The sequence below is a fragment of the Artemia franciscana genome, chromosome 10, assembly GCF_032884065.1.
Source record: "Artemia franciscana chromosome 10, ASM3288406v1, whole genome shotgun sequence".
Classification (NCBI taxonomy): domain Eukaryota; kingdom Metazoa; phylum Arthropoda; class Branchiopoda; order Anostraca; family Artemiidae; genus Artemia; species Artemia franciscana.
Window position 1 is genome coordinate 40833123 of NC_088872.1, and position 7786 is coordinate 40840908.

Sequence of the window (7786 nt, forward strand, 5' to 3'; positions counted from 1 at the left end):
GATACATACATCAACTTTCGATACAATAGCAGAACTTCGAGATGAAATAACTGAACCAGCAGTGCTATTTAAAAGTCTTTTACATAGACCAGGAACTATGTCTTTAGTCTTGGTTGAATGAGGATGGGAAATAACCAATTACAAGGAAAGCATTTGGCAATGTTAGCTCTCGGAATAGAAACTCTAGTAGAACATTCAAACTGCCCCTTAGGAGGGAGACTGACACTCATATTCTGACCAAAGGAAATGACTAATTTATTAGGGAACTAAAGAACATGGCGAGATGATTTACATAAATTAGAAATAAGGAGTGCATTATGCATAGATCTTCCATAAATCCAGTTTATTCATTACGTGTAAATTTATTTTTATTCTCAGAACTCACATTTTCTATGTCAAAAATTTCTTAGAAATGCTTTGACAATATAGTACTCTCTGATGTTAATGAGTTGTGTGGACGACTTGATTGTCGTAGAAAAACGTGTTGGTGAAGTGAAAATATTTTTGGGGATTGGCTGATTGGCTACATGGCCGTTCACTGGGTGTGTTGTGAAATTGGATAGCAAAAACGTATCTTTGAATCTAAACAAATGATTTCTAATTAAATCATTTCTAGGGACAGTGTCAAATCCTTTACGACAAAATTAATGTGATTTAACTAGATACTAAAATACCATATTTCCTCAACAGGAAATATAGAATCAGTTGAAAAGGATAAAGGGAAGTTCGTGTTCAGGCACAGATGGTACATTAGAAAGGCACTAAGATTACCAAGAGTGACTCTAATTCCCAAGCTGGCCTCAATTCCCTCCTTTATCGTGGAGAAACTTTGTTGGGCTTGTTTATGGGAAACCTTAAATCTCTCTTTATGGGGAATGAAGTAAGTAAATTATTTTGTAAGGGTATGAAATTTAGATTAAGAAATTGGTTAGAAAATGAGAAAATACTAATAGATACCTCATGTAGAATACCAAGAGAGTATATACCGAATATCCCACAAAGCCACCTGTTGGGGAAGTAAACTCTTACTTGGCTCGTATATTACGTCACGGGTTCTTTTGGCAGACATCCAAGGCCACCAGCCTGTATGTTAGCAGCAGTTGTATAATATGTTACTTTGAGCTAACTCGTCGAAGGCCACCACACACATTTGTTTAACCAGGTTTTCACAACTGGATATTTACATGATGGATTATTCATCCGTCTTTGATTTTTTTTTTTTTTTGACATGTGCTATGATGAATTGTACATCTTTCATCATTTATTCTTTTTATTTCATTTAGTTTTAATTAATTTCATAAATTTTATTCTGCGTATTTCTATTCATCTAGTCTTCAGTTATTGATTTGATGGAAATAACGCATCCACACCAAACAAGTCAAACATTTTTATTGACTAAATAAAAAAAAAGTTTTTTTAACTGAAAGTAAGGAGCGACATTAAAACTTAAAATGAACTGAAATTACTTCGGGTATGAAAGGGGCAGTTCCCTCCTTAGCACCCCGCTCTTTACGGTCAAGTTTGACTTTTTCTATTAACTCTACTTTTTAAAACAGTAAAAACTTTAGCGTAAAGAGCGGGGCGTTGAGGAGGGAACTGCCCCTTTCATATACGAGGTAATTTCTGTTCGTTTTAAGTTTTAATGTCGCTCCTTGCTTTCACTTAAAAAACTTCTTTTTTTATTTAATTTCTGAACGTTTTTTTAATTAATGCATGTTTTGATTTTGGCTCTCCGCAGATGAATAATTAAAACGAAGTTTACATATTTTTTTTTTTGCTAAATGGCTTTCTCGTAGTTGTGATCGAATGATTTTGAGAAAAAAGGATCGGAGGAGGAGGCCTAGTTGCCATCCAAATTTTTGTTACTTAAAAAGGCAACTAGAACTTATAATTTTTTACGAACGTTTTATACATAACTTACGAATTTGCTTACGTAACTAACTTCTATACTTGTAAAACTTTTTTTTCTAAATTTAATTTCTGAACGTTTTTGAATCAATGCATGTTTTGATTTTGGCTCCCCGCAGATTAATAATTAAAACGAAATTTGCATATTTATTTTTTTGGCTAAATGGCTTTCTCATAGTTTTGATCGAATGGCTTTGAGAAAAAAGGAACGTGGGAGGAGGTCTAGTTGCCCTCCGATTTTTTGGTTACTTAAAAAATGCAACTAGAACTTTTATTTTTTTACGAATGTTTTTATTAGTAAAAGATATACCTAACTTAAAAATTAGCTTACGTAACAAACTTCTCTATTCTCATGTTTTTAGTACGTATATGGGGGGGGGGTCACCCCCCGTGAGTACCTCGCTCTTTACACTAAAGCTTAAATGTTGTCCCAATTTCTTAAGAATGACCCCTGAATCAAGAAAGCCGTAGAATAAATAGTTAAAATTACTAAAAATACTTTAGTGTAAAGAGCGAGGTATTAGGAGGAGTTGAACTCCTCATATACGTAATAATTTCTGTTTGTTTTGTTTTGATGCTGCTCCTTACTTTCAGTTGCAAAAACTTTGTCATATTTATTTTTCATTTTTTTAATAATGCTAGTAAATCCTGCGCTCCCTTCGTGAAAATTTTCTTCCCCTATGACAAATTCCTCCATCGGAAGTTTCCCTAACATATCCCCCTCTTCTAAACCACTCCCCCAACCACAAAATCCCCCTGAAAACGTCTGTACACTTCCCAATCACCATTACTATATGTAAGCACTGGTTAAAGTTTGTAACTTGTAGTCCCTCCCACGGGGAATGTGGGGGACTAAGTCGTCCCCAAAGACATAGGTATAAGGTTTTTTGACTATGGTGAATAGAATGGCTATCTCAGAATTTTGATCCGGTGCCGTTGGGAAAATAATTAGCGTGGAAGGGGGCCTAGGTGCCCTCCAATATGTCTGGTGACTTAAAAAGGTCACTAGAACTTTTCATTTCTGTTAGAATGAGCCCTAGACCCTAGATTCTAGATTCTAGGGCCACTGGTTCGATACGATCACCCTTGGGGAAAGAAACAGAAAAACAAATAAGCACGCATCCGTGATCTGCCATCTGCCAAAAAACACAAAATTCCATATTTTTGCAGACAGGAGCTTGAAACTTATACTTTAGGGTTCTCCGATACGCTGAAGCTGATGGTGTGATCAGCTGGTGTGACCCCTATTTTCTACGAATGGCTTTATTCTCCCTATTTTCATAGGCTCTAATTTTTAAAAGTTTTGGTTACTATTGAGCCGGGTCGCTCCTTACTACAGTTCGTTACCACGAACTGTTTGATACAGTTTGACTCTGTTACAACTCTACTTTTTAAAACAATAAAAAAAAACTATAGCGTAAAAAGCGAAGCTTTGCGGAGGGGAGAACCCCTTTCATATACGGAGTAATTTCTGTTCGTTTTAAGTTTTAATGTCGCTCCTTACTTTCAGTTAAAAAACCTGTTTTTTAATTAATCTCTGAATAATTTTGAACTAATGCATGTTGTGATTTTGGCTCACCGCAAATGAATAGCTAAAACGAAATTTACATATTTTTTTTTTGCTAAGTGGCTTTCTCATAGTTTTGATCGGATGATTTTGATAGAAGAATGGGTGAGGGAGGAGGCCTATCTGCCCTCAATGCAGAAAATAAGTCATCAGTTTATAAGAAAAAAAACCAATATTTAAGATCTGCTTACCCTGGTTAAGTGGTAAAAGAGGGTTTAATTTACCAGTTGGTAGGAATGCTACCTTTGCCACAATAAGCGTGACACCGGCTGTTTGCTGGAAGCTAAGCCTTTTAGATGACTGGTTTTGTAATTACGAGGTTCAACCCACGCAGCTGTTTGTGGAATTTTAACTCTCCTGCTAGAATAGTGAAAGACGCATTGACAATCCAAACGAGAAAAGCATTTATTTTGACGTGATAAACGAGATATTTTTGTCTGCGATTGGGGCTTTTTTATGAGTGTTTTTAGTTGTTTATCTACTATAGAGAGTTATAGTAGGATACATTGAGTATAGTGTCCCTCATTTTTTGGTGGGGTGTATATGCATAGATTTACTATAATATTGGCAGAAATCCATTTTTTTAACTTTCTGGAAGCATCAATTTTTCATTTTTCAATTAAATGATACCCTCAAAGCTAATACAAAACTAATGAAAATGCTTGTTCAATACCTGTTTTTATACCCCCGGAAACAATAGAGAACTATCCGCTCCTAGTAGAAGAATAAGTAACCACTGTTCCATGAAAACCAAAAGTGTATCACAGATGCTTCTGTTTCCTGAAAAATAGCGGGAAACCATTTGTTTGTCATGCAACTTGAAAAAAACCCTTTTTCCTAGAAAAGCAATAGGCATCTAGACTCTATATCAGTTCTGGTTCTAGAAATGGTGGAAAAACCCTTCGTTTGCAGACAGCAAAAGGCTATGAGTACGTGAAGCATGACAATATTGGGACTCTGATCAATTAGGATAAGGTCCTTACTTGAGGGGGTCCTGAAGATATTTTTATGGCCCTCTAAGAAATCCTCTTATGTAACAACAAAATAAATCATTTGCATAAGTACGCAAACCTTATTACGTAACAACCAAAAATAAACAAACTCTACTACGTAAAGTGCAGGTGTACTATACCGTTACAGGTGCGCTATAGTACTGCGTAAAACCCAAGTGTGCGTTATAACGTCTTGAGAGGCTAGTAGCTCCAATGGTATACCCCCTATGTGCCTTCTGGAATCCAAAAGGGTCTCACTATTTGCATGTAATAGGAAATTTGAAATTGACCACTCAAAACACCAAGTTCTTATGCAATTTAAAATTGGCATTTTTCTTTTATCTTTATATATTTATGCGGGTGACAAGAGGTATACTACCATCTATTGGTTGAAGAAACTGTGGAAGCTCGAAATAAATTTATCATGGAAAAGTCTTTTGAGGCTAGGTGATACCCCAAATCACTAAATTTTAATCATAATATTTTTTTTTATCTTCGGTCCCCTTCCTTCCCTCTCATAAAGGCTGATCATTTTCGTTTTAAATTAATTTAAAAATTTTTAAATTAATTTAATTTTAAATTAATTTAAATTAATTAATTTTTTAATTAATTAATTTAAAATTAATTTAATTCTCTAACTGTTCATTTACCTTAAGAATATATAGGTAACTTTATTTTATTGATTTCAAACCCATTTTTTTCCAAATGTCACTCCTGACTTAGAATTTTTTTCCGATTTTCTGAAACTTTATAATATATTCTGTTGTCCGAAATCCCCTTCGGCCCATTTTTCATCTAATATGAAATTCTTACTCTCCTTTTTTCCTTCTGAGCTGACTTTGTTTCACATTCCCGCCAAAGCTTCAAAGCAATGAAGTGATGGACTAGCAGCACATTCGATTGTGAACGATTGTGCGTCATGAAGATGAGTATGGAAAAACTTTTTTATCCATTTTTGTTGGCCAAAGTCTCGCCAATTCTAAGAATAAGTGAAAGAATATTACTTTCTCTTAAAAAAAAACCTATTGCTTTTCTTAGTAGTTGTGTGTCTTCTCTTCATCTTATTTTGAAACACAGAAGGAGAATATACTCTAAGCTGACTAGAGTAATTCTAAATTATTTAACTTTCAGTTTAAAAAAGATAATGATTCAAAAATGCTTCCATAACCAGGTAAATACAACAAATATCTCTTCTTCTGAATTATTATCACTAATTCTGACTGGGTAAAAAGTTTTAAAATGACTAAGTTACAAAAGTAGTGGAACTTTAGGCCTTATTTTTATACAATAATGATAAGCTATGTGTGACCACTCATCTTCGGATGTAGCTTAAATAGGATTCATAACAATTCAAAAAAAGTTGCAACTTTGAGCAAAGAAGAATTTATATATAACAAACGTTTCCAGCTCCAGATTTTTCCTTCTCATTGTAATTTGCTTGTTTTCAATTATACAAGCTGGAAGTAAACATCAACTCAACACCACTCCAGTGAATAGACTTGAGCCTTAGCTAACTCTTCAGTTCAGTCGGAAAATGAATCCAGACGACAGTATGGTTCTTCCTTTCTTTCAATATTTTGTTCTATCTTTGTCATTTTTGTATTCAATAAAAGCAATGTATTTAGGACCTATTTTATTTACTTTTCATGAAGCCCAATTTTCGTATTTTCTTCTGAAGGAATAAGAAAAACGAGTAACTAGAACTTGCACGGCATTAAGTTTCTTAGCTATACCTTTACCTTTCTCAAAATGTTCATCTTTAGTGATTCTCAATTAATCGAACCACAAGAATATTGAGAAGTTTGAAGGGGAAATAGACGGAAAAGAAACTAAATCTGAATTCTGACTGTACTATTTAAGGAAAAAGATTTAGAAATCGAAAAATTCTATATAAAATGGAAATGAAAAACTTAGCTGTAAGGATTCATTCTATTCTACAATTCTTTGGGTTTTTCACCCTCTTTTTAAAATCAGCTAAATTTTGTGTTTAACTACAGAATATTAGAGACTGCAGTATATTACGATTTTCCTCTTATCCAATAGCGTAGAGCTAATTATTTTCAGTGCTTACTTTTAATGAAGCCGAATAACTAAATTTCCAAAGAGATTTTTTGGAAATAGTAATTAGTATTGAAGAATAAATTTTATCGCACGTTTTAGAACGGTTTATGAAGCTTCGTGGTGAAGCAGTCAAAGTTTGCTTTCTTTAAACTTTTCTATGCTTAGCGTGCTTATTGTTCAGACTTGTTAATACATACCCTTCATTTTTATTCTTCCGCTGGATTCTTAATAGGTTTTATGTATCAAGACAAGAAAAACAAAGAAAGTTTGCGTGACCGTTTTTTTTAAGCCTCACTGATTGCTAGAAAGCTCGATAAATTTCAAATACTGTCAAATGTCGTGTAACTTAATTTTTACTGCGTAACAAAAAAAGGGCTCTTTTCTTCTTTTTTGTGTTCATAAACTATTCTTTGACAGCTTTTCATATTCCATTTCATTTCATTTCATTTTTTTCCTTTGGTTTTTTGTCACCTTGAAATGTGTTTTGAGGTATTTTTTTTTGTATTTTAGCTTCATAAAAAGGTGTGAGCTTTGCACCCGTGCCCTCACCAAAACCTTAAATATCTTACGATTTGCCTCTTTGTTAATTCTTTCTATATTTCTTTCTATTAGCAATCGTCGTATTATTTCATGTTTTTCGTCTTTTTTTCTTCGACAAGTCTGGGCTTACTATAGCTTTGATTTGATAAATAAATAAATAACTTCCTTTACTTGTTATGACATTTATCTTTTTCGCGTTTTTACTTTGAGCCCCCCCCTGAAATATTGTCCCTCTTCGAACTAAATGTTCATGCCTGCATGGCTTATCATATTCAGTTAATGAGTTATGTTTAAACAATTCCTGGTTAGGTATAGTCTGAAGCTAAGGAGCTTGGTATATTGACTTCTTTGCTTCATTCTAAGTGTAGAAAGCCGCATTTCCAGAACTGTAGGTTTTCAATAAACTCAACAACTACCAGAGTCTACAAGTTTACGTCATAATTAGTTAATAATTTTATATAGTTTATAATTGAAGTTTAGCTTTCTTGTTGACTATTAAGAAACAAGGCTAATTAATTCCTTTGGTGTTTGTGGTGTCTAAAAAAAAAAAAAAAAAAAAAATCAAAGTTGATGTAAGTCTTTTACAGTAAGCACGGCAATACATTATTCGTTAAATTCTCTAATATCTTTTTGGTCTTATGTCTTGGATGATCTTCGTTGTCCACTAGGCTTGAAATTTGGAAGGGAAACTTCAAATTCCTGTTGGCTGGGGGAGGGC